The sequence below is a fragment of the Accipiter gentilis genome, chromosome Z (assembly GCF_929443795.1).
Source record: "Accipiter gentilis chromosome Z, bAccGen1.1, whole genome shotgun sequence".
Classification (NCBI taxonomy): domain Eukaryota; kingdom Metazoa; phylum Chordata; class Aves; order Accipitriformes; family Accipitridae; genus Astur; species Astur gentilis.
Genome location: NC_064919.1, coordinates 75,975,796 through 75,991,730, shown reverse-complemented (window position 1 = coordinate 75,991,730; position 15,935 = coordinate 75,975,796). Strand labels below are relative to the sequence as shown.

The window sequence follows — 15,935 nt, the reverse complement described above, 5'->3', positions numbered from 1 at the left end:
GGGAAGGTGTTGAGAGACAAACAGCAAAAAATCAGAAAAAAATATAGAGATAGTAACTAAGCCTCATCTTCACAGATAACTGCAAACACCCTCTAGGAGCGTATCATTCATGTCTGAGTATGATACCCAGCCTTTTTTCATGAGACCCCACTCTTTCCCCATGACCAGCATAAAATAATGGGAGAATCCTGTTCATCTTGATGAACTTAAGACTTGGACCTAAAGTCTGAATGAGACATGGGGTTACACTTTCTTTTAATAAAATAGTAAGGAAAGATTAAGGATGGATGAAAAGTATATATTGTAGTAGGAAATAAATACAAGCTGTAAGGCCAACACGCTTTTATGGTTTATGTGGGAATCTTCGAAGAACACAGAAGATAGAGAAGTTCAAATGAAAATTAATCACTGCTAGGCAATATTGCCTGATAAAATAATTTAACTGCCCTTCAGCCTCCCTCTTACATCACATTTTATTGTTGATTATACTCACTGGGATCTCAGGATGAATATTAAGGTATCTAAGATAATAAAAATATTGTGAGTGCAGTTACTGACAGAAAAAAATAATTTCATATTATTAAGTAAACTGTTTACTATAAAATGGCATACATGATACCTTTTATAAATTAAAAATTAGTTAAGCTATTCATCAATTTAATGTTCCTAACATCATCTCACTGATGTGTGGAAAGAAATACTAAGAGCTTGCAGTTTAACTTCCCTTGTCAATCTGGACAAGGTCAGGGACAAATATACCTGTGAAAAGAAACAGATGAGGGGGCTAGCGGGGAGAGAAACATTTACAGTTTTAGTTCCAAGGAGTGACTAGAACAATACTCTTTTTTTTGAGAAATTCTTACAATTATTTTGCTTTAGACAAGAACACCAATTTTCACTTTCTATTACAAAATCTGCATGGAGAAACTTAAAAAAAATTACAATTTCCTTAGTAAACATAGGGTGCAATTTTATGTGAAAGATGGATGAATTGAATGTGCTGGCAGACTCTCTTAATTTTGTTTCCTGAAGTGCTTTAGAACAGAAATAATGGCTTTTTCATTATGGTAATGACATACAGATTTTTTTGAATGTGTGTAATTACATAAATTCTCGTTTTGACACAAGCAAGTGCTATTGCATTGTAATTGGACATCTATTTATAATAAGAATTCATGTAATTTGATTTTTTCTACCTCTGTCAAGATCTACTGTCTTGTACTGATGTTTTCTTTTGTTATGAAACAGACCACAAAACACAACCAAAAATCCTTCTCTGAATGCCCTTACCTTTCCACTCAATAAAGAAAACAAAGCAAAAAAAATTTCCAGAAGGCTGTAATCGAGCCAAAGAGTGCTACATAAAAGGAAACTTTCTGCATGAATGTAATGGAAAAGGGGACTTTCATGCATCCAGCACCAAGCTAAAATCTTGTCTTTCCCAGTTACTCTGAGTTTAAAATTACAAAACAGTGACTGTGTGGTTCATCATTACTTCAGATCTAATGTACTGCTAAGCATGCTAAATAACTCTGACCATGAAAATCACTGTACCATTTAATGCAAATAGTCTCATACTCTTGGAGGAAACGGCTGCCACAGTGTTTAGAAAATCAGAGGATGTTTAAAGTAGGAAATTAGTAAATATTCAGCAAAAAAAAAAAATTCCTGCATTTCCCTCTAACTTTTTGTGCAGACCCTTCATTATTTAATATTGGAAATCCTATACTTTCATAGTCTTCTCAGTTCCTTGAAAATATAGAACAGTGACTCAAGATACCAGAAAAAAAAAAAAAACAAACCATGTATGACCTATTGCATAATTATTTTTCTTTGTGCACCTACAAAAATAATATTAATTTGTCCCTACTATGCATGATGAAAATTGCAGCTTCCTCCCACAAACATATGTCAATCCATAAATATTTCATATTCATACATATGTGGGTCTCCAGTCAGACTTTAGAATTCTGATCTAACTGCTTCCCTTCAATTTTTGTATTTGCTTTTCTTTTTAATCTTACAGTAACCAAATATGGGGTAATTTTGGCTTAGATATACTCAATTTTAAGACAGCAGTATCATGCAGTTTATATTGTACTGGTGGAAGTGGAGGGCAAGTATTTACTTGAATTGTTTTGTAGATATGAGAGAATTCAGTTTATTGGTTAGTTAACAATATAGTCCCATTTAAACGGGGTATGGTAACTCAAAATATACTACCAAATATATGAAAACACATAAGTGCAAAAAAATTAAGAAGTAAAATGGGGAAAGCAGAATGAATGGTTTTAAGTTATTTTAATAACTTTGTACACATATAAAAACATGGTGGAAGAAAAATAGTAAGTGGAATGCTTATTGTGTTCAGTACACAAAACATAGGAAAAACGGTTGTTCACTCCAACAGAGGAGTAGTGTTAAATGCTAAAATACCTGAATCAAAACAGATAAACAAGTTCATTGTATTAATAACGAAAATAGGATCAGTATGGATTGGGATTCCTCACTTATGTAAGAAAGCACAGGATTTTTAAGACTATAATACTGACGGTGGGACTAGGATGATGATAGAGACTGTGACATACTGTGGGAGACCAGGAAAGCTGAGCCCAAGCAGCAACCAATAACATAAACCAGGTAAACTCCACAGGGGTGCATTGCTGAGGCAAAAATTTATGATACTATAATGGATTATTTCAGTGAATCCAGTCAGGAAATCCATAGGAGGAGAAATAACTCTTCAGTTAGTCCTCCACAAAGTACAGGACATGATTCAAAATTATATTATTAAGGATTAAGGAGCTACCTGTAACTGTGTCCACCACATTCTTCATCTCATGGGCAATGTAAGCAAAAAAAAAATAAAAAAAAAAAATTTCCACCAATATAGGGTTTAATTTAAAAAAAAAGAAGAAATTATGTTTAAATGAGTGACCTTGTTAAAAAGACATCAAAAAGGAAAGTTTAGATCTTATCTGCTTGTAAGTGCCATGAAGACTTTTCAGTGGCACCATGAGAGGGTTTCAGAAAAAAATAGGAGTTTTCCTTACAGGGGATATACTGGAAAATCTGTTTGAAATGTATGTGACTGTAGAAGATCTGGAACAGAATAACAAAATGAACTGTCGCAAATTGCCAAAACTAAATGGAAAGTACTCACTAGTTTTGAAGGAACACACCTCCAAAGTAAATTGTTAGTGTAAATTTACAACCTATCAATATCAGATGCCAACAAAACAGACAATTTTATTAAAATAATGATTCTTGCAGTATCTTAGAAAAATAACAAATCATACAAAAAAAGAAACACACAGAATGAATGGCATCTTGAGATTTAGTTACCCCATTCTCTCACATCTATTGCTTTTGCTCTTGGTTCAGACTGAATTAATGGACTCAATGACCTTAAAGGTCTTTTCCAATCTAAGGGATTCTATGATTCTAATAGTGTGCCTCTTACTTAACTATTGAATCAATTTAATAGCATTGTATTTCCTTTTTGCATCAATACCAAGATTTGAATTGTATCACCCGTCATTAGATTTTTGAGAGGGAGCTTAGACACCTTCACGAGTAACTGATACTTGTGAAGTAATCCATAGAATGGAACAGAAGGAAGTGAAAAGAGATAAGGAAGATAAACAAGAATGAAAGAAAGTTGAAATAAGATTAGAAATAAGATACAGGTAGGAAAGAAAATGAACTGTCACAAAGATGATCATGTGTACTGTTACAGGATGCTCAAGAAATGATCCAAAAAATGGAGTGCCACCTTTTGTCACTCAAAACTTCAAAACTGCACAATGGACATTATTCTAGGTCAAAAATGGAAGAGTTCAAAATAGAAATATTTTTCAATTGAGCAGAAGAATGGGAAAAATATGATAAATATACTCAGACAAAAAAATCAGAATTATTCTTTAAAGCAGCCAACAAGAAGTCACAATAATAAGTATTACATTTGTAACAAATGATTACTTTATTAAATAGACCTGCTTTTCATACCTGAGGAAGCAGCATATTTTCCATTTAAATATCTTCCAAAAATAGACATGCTTTTTGTAAGTTTTTTTTTTTTAACCCCAGTGGACACTGAAAGAAAAAAAAAAAAAATCTTCTTGTGCATATACTGGAGATGCAGTCAAATGCACCTACTAAGAAAGAAACCTAAGAAAGAACTCCCCTCTTCTCAATACCTGAAGTTGCTCAAAAGCTTAATCAAAAACAAGTCATAAGAATTAGAATGGAAGAGAATATGATCAGTGGTCATATGGACTACAGAAATCAAAGACATAGCTATATTAGTAATACTGATTTCAGTTCTAAGAATGACATATCAAGAAAGAAGAAAACAGGAAGAATACAAAAATAGCAGAAGAAAGTTCAGACAGAAATTGGCAATATAATGTTAAAAATATAAGGAGAGGTATGGAAAAAACTACCATACAAAAGGGAAAAAAAAATCCTGGACTCTGGAAATTAAAAAGTGGGCTTATAAAACAACAAATGATACAATGAAAATAAACTAGGCTGCTATTACTCAGAAGCCAAAAATCAGTAAATTCAAAACTGACAGGAAAAAATGCTTAAGCCCCCCTTTTTTCTCAGCCTTGTGGTTCTTGTCTTGTTTATTGTCAGTGGCTGAACATGAAGCTCTTCAGATATCCCATAGGTCTTGTATCGCTGTTACCTAACAAGCTGTGTATCAGGAAACATAATTAACATCAATCAATATCTCAAAAGCCTCTTCCTTCCCCTGACAATATATCCAAGGTTCTCATCACACTCATGGCAGACACAATCATATCCCCTCCCTGAAACTGTATCCTGAATTTTACCCGATTTCTCCATTCTTGTCCAGGCAGCATCCATCAAATACTGACTATTCAGAAGAGACTGTCAGCTACTTGTGTCATTGTCAATCTATGGGCGTCCATCTTTCCTTTTCTGTCTATCAATCTTACTGTTCTCCTTTGCCCAGCAGCACTAAGAAGTAACTTTTACCTTTTCTTCATTTTCTCCATCCAACTCGACAGAGCAGAGTCTTCGCATATAAATGAAGCCTCACAAGAAGCAACTGGGAGAACCTAACATGACATTTTCTTTATTAAGCTGATTATACTGTAAATGAAACAGATTCTTGCCTTTTTTCCTCTGAAGAATGGGTTATCAACTCCAACCATAGGCTGAATATGAGACAAATGAACAGCTTTGATCCAGTACAGCCATTTCTATGTTCTTGTGTCTGAAAGGATTTAAATACCTCCTACGGAAGCACAACAGTTTTGTGTTAGCAACCATGTGCCTCAGTATAAATCCTAAGCAACGAGCACTGAAATAATCATCATCTTGGATGTGGGCCTCTTAATACCCTTAAAAACCAGAACCGGTAATCCAAATGATCCTCTGTGTGATTTTCCCAGCCAACCTGAAGGTCTGTGAACAGGACAAACATCATTACTTCCAAAAGGATATTGTATCTCTCGGCAGAAGCATCACCAGTTATTTACTCGGGTTTTATCAAGCTTGCAGACTGGAAATGGAGACACCAAAGACTGTTAGCAAATTAGTTGGTTTTACCACTTCTAAAATATTAAACTGAAACACTGGTGCTTTTAAAAAAATTAGTATTGGAAAACATGCACATTTTGCCTTGTTTCCATAAATAATCTGAAAAAGTGCACAACACTTAACAAGAGATCAAAAAACCCAACAGGCATTGAAGCTTCCCTAAAGACCCCCTTTCTTAAAGAGTTTGACAATGAAATAATAAGGTAGCAACCTATGTATTACTGGCAAGCGTTACACAGCTTCCACAAGATACTAAGCCAAACTACCTTGATTCTGAAATGAAACACCTTCCCTATTTACAGAGAGAAGACTGCTGTGACAACCACTCTTCACTTTCCTCCAGTGCAGAGCTACAACTTCCCAGTTCCGTACCTCCGCAGCAGCCCCCTTGCTCTCTGCGCTAAGACGTGAACAGGCACAGGAGAAGGCGCTAAGCTGCTACGCGGTATTCGAAAGCCACCTGCTGTCTCCTGGAAGATGCAGTGAGCCATAGGGGAGCAACCCTAAGCACAGTCCAGCTTGAATGAGGCTTGCTGGAGCACAGTAAGCCTCAGTAAAATCATCTTAAATATGATTAACTTCTGCTGCTGTCAAACAATTTGAATTTAGGAAGGATGTGGATTCAAACATAGTGATAACAGTCTTACAATTAAGTTTTGGGTTGGTTGTCCATCTAAATTTAACCGGGTTGTAAACTGAAAATCAGTATGTAAAACCATACACACTTACGCAAAAAACACACTCACAGTGAACTGATTTTTAATATCTGTAAATCTTAACGCCTACTGCTGGTTATTTTTCTATTTGTTTTATTACTTCTGTATACAAAAGACACATAATATAAATACTAAAGGAGCAAACAACAACAACAACAAAAGTCAAGTATGCAGAGGAATGAAAAAAATATTGTTGTAAGCATTTTGCATAATTTTCTACACAACAAACGTCAATTAGTTTCAGGAAAAGAGGGCAAGCAATTTGCAAAAGCATGAGGTACTTCTGCCTGGTTGTTAAGAGTCATACCCTTGATTTCTGTTAGGATTATCTATTGCTACCTATCATTGCAGTGATACAAAGACACATACTGCAAATGCCTTCAGTTATCTTGTTCACAGACAGCTACTGTGGCTGACAGTCTTTGACTTAAAACTGATGGGTGACAGCATATTGCCATGTTATTTTTCTTAAGAAACCACACATCTGTTGCTTAATATACCCATCAAAAAATTTGGATTTCATAACTGAAAAAGTGTGTTCACAACAAAAGTTTGAATGTTTCACTGATCAAAACCTGTTCAGAAAGTGGCTTATGGCTACTAAGTTACCCTTATGAGAAACTTACTTTTAAATGTGTAAATCAGATCAGAAGTCTAAAGGTAAACTAGAAAAAGAAAAGCATCCAATGTACAGATTTGTATATGTGTTATGAACAGTGCACCAAATTCAAAATATTACAATACAATGTAAAAATAATACAGTACAGTTTATTCCTACTAAAAAAATAATCTCATAACAACAATGGAATTAATGCACCATAATCTAAGAGGATATAATTCACATGCAAAAGATCAAGAAGAGCATAGGAATACAGTCCTCCATTCAGCCCTTTGACAATAGCAGCCCAAACACTTGAGGTCTTCCACAGCCTCATTTTTTTCTGGGGTTTTGTTTTCAATGTTAATATCTGCCAAATGTGAACATTTTGATTTGGTAAGACTGTTCTTCTATTTTACAGCACTGTAAATAGCTATATAAGATGAAAGATGAAGAAAAATTAGATGTAAGTAGAGTACTTGTAGGTCTAGTTCTGGTTTCCTCCATTCTGATATTACAGAATTAATCTGGCTTCACAGTAATATGTTTCCAATGACTACTCCTGAATTCATGTCTGAATTTGATCAAATAAATTAACTCTCCTTGGTACAAGGCATTTAGAATAGGTGGACCAAAGTTACACCAGCCATTTAAAATGGAATGAAAAAAATCATATTTACCAGCATTTCACATGGAAGAAAAGCGATACACTAGTTGGAACACCTGGACACAGGTTTTGGGCCACGCACAGATGGCCCGATGTAAATCTACAGCATCAGGAACATCTTAGACTTGTTATGCACACACATATCAGTTGCACAGCACATGTACAGGAGGGATGACATGTCCTGGATGCATCTAACTCACTCCATAAGCAGGGGAAGACTGAGCTGCCTATTTGTCCACAAATAACCCAACTAGAGAGACTGCTGCTGCTCTGCCTATTGCTCAAGATTGCAGATTATCCCAGAAAGTGGCAAGGTAGTAGATAACTTGCAGTAATTTAATGGCACACTGTTAAAACAGTTAGTTGGTTTAAAGAAAAGAAGTTGGATTCTACTTGTTGCTCCCTAAACTGGTGATAACTGGTCAAGGTCATTCATATTAGTGAGCTCTATATTAAATATTAAATTTAATTCACATCAAACTCCTTACCGAATCCAGACTATTTAACAAAAGCATGGATTTTAGTGATTGAAAAGCAAAGAAAAATGACCATAAAGCTACAGATAGAAGATGGACCAAGAGAGAATAAAGACAGATATATTTATACAAAATTAGGAAAAATGCAAGGCGGGAAAAAAGGTCAAGATGCAGACAATACATTAGGAAAAGTATCCAGCTCTGTACCTGACCTTCAGAATAACTATTAGACACATAAGGAATAAACAAAAGCATGAGAAGATGAAATCACTGATACTAAAGTGACTAAATATGACAGTAGTACAAAACCACCTGAAAACTGAAAGCAAAAAATTAATAAGGAAGGAAGGAATGGGAATGAGAAACTTTTGGGGAGGCACAGCACATTTATTAATCCTTTTATTTTGAATATTAATATTCTGTTTCTCTAAGCATATTTGGATCATAGTGGACTTCTCTGCAAGGTCTTAAGCCATAGTTTTTTAAGCTGAATGCTGCATGTATTCTAACAACTTTGATGTTGTTATGCTCTTAAATATTTAAGCATTGAATATGCTCTCATCTCTAACTTTTCTATTGTGTATTTAATATAGTTTAGGAGACTGATATCATATTCAGCTCACAGAAATAGCCAAGTCTTCCCTGACCTCTTTGCTTCACTTCTTCCCCTCATGTTCTGATAGAAAATCTTATCAGGAGAGTGGCAACTCTCAGAAATGAAGCAATGAAAACAGGTCCGTTTCAAGTTTTCTATAATGACCTTAAATATGCTGTAAAATGTCTGAACTCTCTTTAGTAGGAAATATCTTATACACAGAATTTTTCTGTAACTTAGATGATATGGTAAAAACAGTAATTCTGGAAAAAAAGATCAGGTATTTTAAATAAGCAGATATAAAAAAGAAAAAAATGCAGAAGCACTGAAAAAAAGGAGTAGGATGCCATGAAAGAATAATCAAAATGTGACAAAATCCATTGGCTTTGGCAGCTTTAGATTAACCTCTGTAGGAAAAAAACCCACTAAGAAAATAAATCACAAGATAATGTTGGAGGGAAAATCACTATGATAATCAGATGTGTCACTCTTCAGATTTTGCTTCAGTTCCTCCCTTCTCTGTACAAAACACAGGACAGTATCACTATTGAAAAAGGTCCATCTGGCATTATCTGCAGACAAACCAACACTGAATTTTTTTTTTTTAAATGGGCATCTAGCACCATAACAGATACTGAAACAATAAAAATAAATGGTTAATACATGCAGACTAATAATTAAAACATAGGGCTAAGTAAGAAAGACATTTAATCACCTTTGATGTTACGTGACAATATAAAAAAGAAAAGCACAACAAACTCCAGAGATTCTGGCAAAGCACATAAACTTTAGTTGCTCATTCATTCATTCTTATGTATTATGAAGTGTCAACTGAAGTGTAACCTTCTATTTTCCTTTAGAAACAAAAAGGAAAAATATTTTAAAGTTTTAGCAGAAAACAATTAACTTCTGACAGCAATTTAATAAACTTTTTCAATTTCCTTCCACACCCATCAAAAAACTATTAGGCATTTTCCTCTTGCACTTACTTATCTCAGTTCCATTTGGTTTTCCATTCTTTCAGATACAAAAAACTGGTATGAAATAACATGTGTATGTTGGAGTGTGGTTTTACTTCAGTGACACATGCATTAATTCTTTTTACTAAAGAAGAACACTGTGCTTGAAACTGTTGACAACTATTCTGCACCTCAGTGTTTTAAAAACTTTGTTTCTTATCATTGGGAAATTAACATTTTTTATAGTGGCATACTTGTGTGTGAATTTAAGCCTGATTATAAAGCTACAACAAAGATCAAAAATACTTCCAGAGTTCATCATACTTTAATTATGTCTTCCTCATTTCATAGCTTACAGAAAAACATGTCACATTACCTTCTTTTCTATTATTTAATTCTATTTTAGATAAACATTTTACTTACACAAATGGAGTCTTTTAATCCATCTAACTGGGAAATGCATTCACTTGTTAGAATAATCCAGGTCTGGCATTTAAATCAGGTATATTGCATATATGTTTTTGCCTGTGTATATCTCCCTCACTCATGAGGGACACCTGCACAGTGAGGAACAGGCAGATCTTGTTGATCCCTGATAAGGTCACAGAGGCTTAGCTATAATATAGCCTTGCTTAATCCTCATTGGTTTTGCCTACTGAGCACAAGGCTGTTTCCTTGACAACACAGCTGCAGTTTCCACAGCATCCAGAGCCACATGTGATGTCCAGGTTTAGGGTATGGCCCAGCTGAAAATCTATTATTCAATGCTATTTTCTACAAGTCATTGTAGGCTAAAATTAAAATCAGTGAAAATCTTCCATACATTCTATTTCTTCTGTTTAACATTAAGCCCTTTGCTATTACTTACTTACAAAGACATTCCCTATATGGGATGGACAGTTCTGAAACTCAGGAGCCATGACAATTCTTGTCTTGGTGAGCACACAGTCTAAGGGTATTCTTTATTCAAGGCATGTCATTTACGTCTGATATGGAAGTAAGAATTAATCATCAGCTGGTGATACATGATGACTGACAGAAGTTGGAAACATATAAAAAATACAGTAATAATCTGGAAAGTGGAAATATGACTAATGACATCACAACAGGGAGAAAATTTTACTTTTTTTTTTAACTTTATGAAATGTTTTTTCAAAAAGTGACTGGCATACATTATACCCAGTGAACTAGTTTGGAAGTTGAGAATCATGCAGGACCATGCAAAGCCTATCATATTTTTTAAGCCTCACCTCACATCTTAACCAAGGCAGTCAACTGTCTATCCTCTTCAGGCTAATCAGAGATTTGTCATCTAACGTTGTCACTATAATGACTTAGTATTAAAATAATTCCTTGGCTTTCTCGGCTGAAATGGCCAATGCATTAGGAAAAGTGGCCCAGAGAAGTTCTTCTGTTGTTTTATTATCACTGAATTAGAAAGAGGTTATCTGATTTGTAAATGCTCACAGTGTGTTGTCGTGGTTTAACCCCAGCCAGCAACTAAGCACCATGCCGCTGCTCACTCTGGATTTAAGTATTTCAGTATTTCCTGGAAATATCAAGGATGAGTTGAAACTGCTAAGTGTATGTGTAAGTAACTGCTGAAAAACATCTTGATTATCGCATGGTAAGTGGATGCCGGGCAATATACAAAGACTTCAAAAGCAGAAGTGCAATTAGGTCCTCTGGTTAGAAGTTGAATGTAGACAAATTCAGGACAGAAGTAAGGTGCAGAATTTCAACATTACTGACAATTAGGCTTTGAAATAACTGCTGGAGGACCATGTGGAATATTCCATGAATTCTGGATGATTTTCTAGGTTGTACATTCTACTTTAAAAAACAATAAAAGCATGGAAATTCTACAGCCCCAAACTAGAGAGAAAAGCTGGTTAGACAATGACAGCATTATAATCTATAACTCATTACAGGGGAAAAGAAGTGTTCAGAATAAATCAATATAGAGTAATCTGTGACACTGGCAATTTTAAAGATCCACATATTCTTGAGTTTCACAGAAATACAGCAGAGTAGCCCAAGAACTATACATACAATGTTCCAGTGCTCAGCTAATTAAATGTAGTTTGTTGCTGTGAAATGCAAGAAGACCTAAAAATCTGTCTTCCACTGAGTTCTGAGCTTGGCAAGATTTACAAAACTTGGTACTCAGAGGCTACAGCTGTACTCATAACTTAACTGTGCCCAGTACCACTCTCTGGCACTCAGACTAACTGCCCGAGAATAGAACAAGTCCATATTACTAAACTCTATTATCTTCCATGTACAGGTTGTCTGCAAGCAAACTGCCATCTGGGAATGACCCACAGCCTGTACAAACTCCCAAACTCTGGAAATTTTTAGCAATGACCTGGGCAAAACTCTAGTCCTTTGTACAAATAATAAAACCGTATGGATTGTGAGCACAACTTCCAGCGAGGGGCGGGGAAATTCCCTGGCACTATGTAACTTACTAACATTCACAGAACCAAGGAGGTGAGACTTCATGTGGAAAAAAACTTCTGACCTCAGAGCTTGGGAGGTTGTCATGATCCTGCATTTGCCTGTCAATGAAGCAATATCTTATTATTGTGAGCAGTGGGACCAACCAACTTCTACTGAATTTAGAACTAATACGAAATCTAGCCTCTTTCAAGCATTGGAAATAACGATAATAGTGGCCTATGGTGTTTAGTTCTATCCAGAAACCCCAGAACAAAATGAGTCCAACGAAACTTAAAATTGAGAAACAAACCAAAAATTTTAACCCAGAAACACACGATTTGTTCAAGTAGAAGCCAGAAATCCTCCATTATTTCATAAGCCATATGTCCAAATTAATGCTCTAAGTCGTGATTGATCAGTTGAATCACCTCTGGTAAAACAAGCTGAGGATCCCAAATTAGCCTGGAATACGAAGATTTCACAGGATTTTTTTTTTTTTTTTCCCCAAGGAGGAAGAGCATTACTGCTACTGTAAATCAATAGAGCTACTGAGCCTCTGATATTTGTCCTAAAAATATTTCAGAGTAAGTATGAAGTGAGGGTCAGCAAAAAGTAGCTGAGATTGTGACAGCTGATCTATAAAGTTATTTGTACTTCCTGAAAATATATGGCTGGGAATAATAAATTAAATATACCAAATTAAGAACAACATGGAAAGATAAAAAAGATAATGGTTAATGGCTGACGAGTCACAGCCATACAGCACTAACTGATAAGCACAAGATGTTACAGGCTGTAATTTCTAATGTTCTATCAGTTTTGGTTGACTTAATAAATTTCAGATATTCTCTGGGTACATAATTTATTCCAAATGGCTAGAGTTAGATATCTGGATTAAAAGCAGAACTACCGTGAAAGAATAGAAATGGATATAGACAGGTGAGGAAGAAGGAAACAATGAATACAGTGATCAGTATCACTGACCACATATCAAGTACTCTAATATAAAAGCAAAAAGCTGATAAAAGATCTTTTCTTGTGTGCAGTGGCTAATTTAACAGAAATGCAGTATGTGCCCACATGTGTTCTAACCCAGCGTGCACTGGGCAAATTCAGTACTAATGACTGTGGAACAAGAATGGGCTGAAGGTGGCATCCAGGCTCCAGTAGCATGTGACAGACACATTGCCAGCATCGAGGCAAGAAACAGGAGAGGAAATAAGTCTGCAGCAAAAGGAAGGGTTTTGTTTTGTCCCGTTGAACTGAACTTTATACTTGATGTTCATGGAGAGGTGTCTGAGTGATTTTAGATTAGATGGAGCAAGACTGAAGTAAAGCAGCAGATAATAGCTTGACCTCATGGTTAATAGATTTGAGATATCTGAGTCTGAATAAAGCATTGAAATGTACCTTGTGGTAAAAACACTTAGAAGAGGATTTAATCAATTGAGAACACAGCAGTTTGTTTCTTAGCAACACAGGTCACCAAGAACACATCATTCCACTCATATAATTATTCTCCTATTGAATATGGTTAAATTCAAGTATTCAATTTTTCCTTTCAAATATCTCAAGTGTACAAGCTTACATGACAAAAAAAGATCAGGTTAGCACAAGTGCAAACACAGTCTCATCACAATGACCTTCCACCTTCAAGAATAGTAGAGGTGAAAATCTGAAGAAAATTATTGTGGGGTTTGGGCTTTTTGGGGGGGCTTTTTGTTTTATTTAATTTAGTTTTGTTTTTAAACACCCCTAAAAACCAGTGTTCTCCAACTGTCTGGCCCATATTTGTCAATAGCCCTGGGAAGTCAGAAAAACTATGAATTCTATTGCTTTCAGACATATTAAATAAATAACTAGTAAAGAAAAATGGGACCTCTGAAAGAATGCAGTAAGAGAGACAATATCAATTTTCTAAGATACTAAGTACAGTGATAAGCAAGATAGAGTAGGCCTAGTAAAATAACCACAGTTAATCAAAGTAAGAGCATTTGGTGAATACTCTTTGTGCTTTAGTCTCCTCATGTTTCATAAGTTAGAAAAAGTCTAACCCCCAAACTTTTCTGTAAACTTGTGAAAACTTACTTTGAATAAAACACTGTCTATGAAAAACTATTAATTATTTGCTCATTTCAATTCGAGAAAGCTATTATTTACACAGGTAATTGAACCGCACAAAATTTTCAGATTGCAGCTGTAAGACAGTGAAGAGAGACCGAGTGTTTTTTGGAAAATGACAGGCTGTTTAAAGTAGTGCTAAAAAGAATGTTCAGTCTGTAAAGACTATAAGCACCTTGAATGCTCTGTGAAAACACTGTTATAAAATATTTTACACATTTAAAAAACAATTTAATACACAACCAAACCATTAATTAGCCATTTCAAAACTTAATGATGCAGAAGCAGACATCTCATCTGGGTGTGAGACTTTTATAAAAATGCAACTACATTTAGAAAGACGGCTAATGTTACCAGACAAAGAAGGACCTACAGGAAAGCCCCAGAGTTAATTATTAGAAATTCTGAAACAGACAACAACTGCAAACACAGTTTTATTTGCATCATGTGTTTTACATCCATACCAGATACAAAAAATTGATAGTTAGGAAAGCAACTTAATTTTCATAACTATCTTAAAAAACATCAGCCGAAAAACACAGAAAATAATCACTACAAATGTTTTTTAAAAAAAAAGACTAATGTGATTAATCTAGTTTCTAAATTCTTTAAAAAGAATGACTAGTGAATAAACAACAAAGATTTCAAGTTCACTCCTTTTGGAGGCTAGCACATACTGGGCAAGATAAAAGCAAAAGCAAAGTTAAGTGGATATAAGGCTTTCTGCAACAGAAGAAGGAATAAGGAAGAGGAAAAAACACTAATTAATCAAAAAGAATACAAGCATACTCAGGGTTAATTCATGTTTAAAAACAAGATCCTTACATGGCAGTTCATGTTTACACCCACTCTAGAAGAACCCCAAATCCCTAAGTTCTTACAATAATATTCACATGAGAATGAAGATATAAATGATGTTAAAATATATTTGTACTAAGGTTAAGGTATCAAAAACAATGCTAAATCCCAAGTCACAAATAAAATAACATGTTGATCACAACTGCTATTTTATTACAGTCAGGACCTTAAGTGAACGGCTGTCCTAGCATATATGGTGGTAATATGCATCTTGCCAGCTAACTGAAGGAGTCATTAGAGATACGAACACCACTTTCAAATATAAGCTAATGAGGATTTCCAAGCTGTTATCCTATTCTTGTCTTTAAGCAGTGTATTTATGTCCTGTCTACTGCAGAGTGAGCTCTACCATCCTAACTTGCCAAGAAATTCCTCTGAAATTTCTACTACCTATATCCTTAAGTTATTATGAATGTATGTTAATCAGATTCTAACACAGATCAATTGGAAGATGCTGATATTCTACTTGAAAGGCAGATTCTCTGCTAATACTGTGTTAACATGGACACTGAACTGAAACTTGCCAGCCTTTTCTTATTCACACAGAGATCTAGAAGTTTCTTTTATCCTAAGAACTTTCTATTTGATATTTTCCTTTATTCTCTACATCTTGTATCTCAGAACTTGTTGACTTCTCTTCTGTGAGATCACTTCTTTTGCTGGATCAACTAGTGAATAGAACACTCCCAGATCATTGGGACTTAAACACTGAAATCATAATTCACAGGTCCAAAAGAATGAAATTATTTAAACCACAATCAAGCACATAACAAGATTATAAACTGCAGCCGATAACAACTCTTACTTGTTAAACAGGTATATATATTAAATGCTCAAAACATTGTGAAGTCATAAAGTAACAATGTAAAAAAAGTAACAATAAGCAGTCTCACATCAGGCTTAGGTCAGCTGAAATTATTTGTGGAAGT

The 15,935-nt window shown here is 34.9% G+C and overlaps 1 protein-coding gene across 1 annotated transcript in view; it reads right to left on the bottom strand.

Annotated features, from left to right (window-relative positions):
• Positions 1-10,122, bottom strand: part of PRLR (prolactin receptor) — a 124,925-nt gene extending 114,803 nt beyond the window's left edge. Inside the window, exon 1 of the mRNA XM_049796443.1 lies at positions 10,009-10,122. The gene's annotated coding sequence lies outside the window, so the exon portion shown is untranslated. The remainder of the gene's footprint in view (positions 1-10,008) is intronic.
• Positions 10,123-15,935: the final 5,813 nt, after the last annotated feature.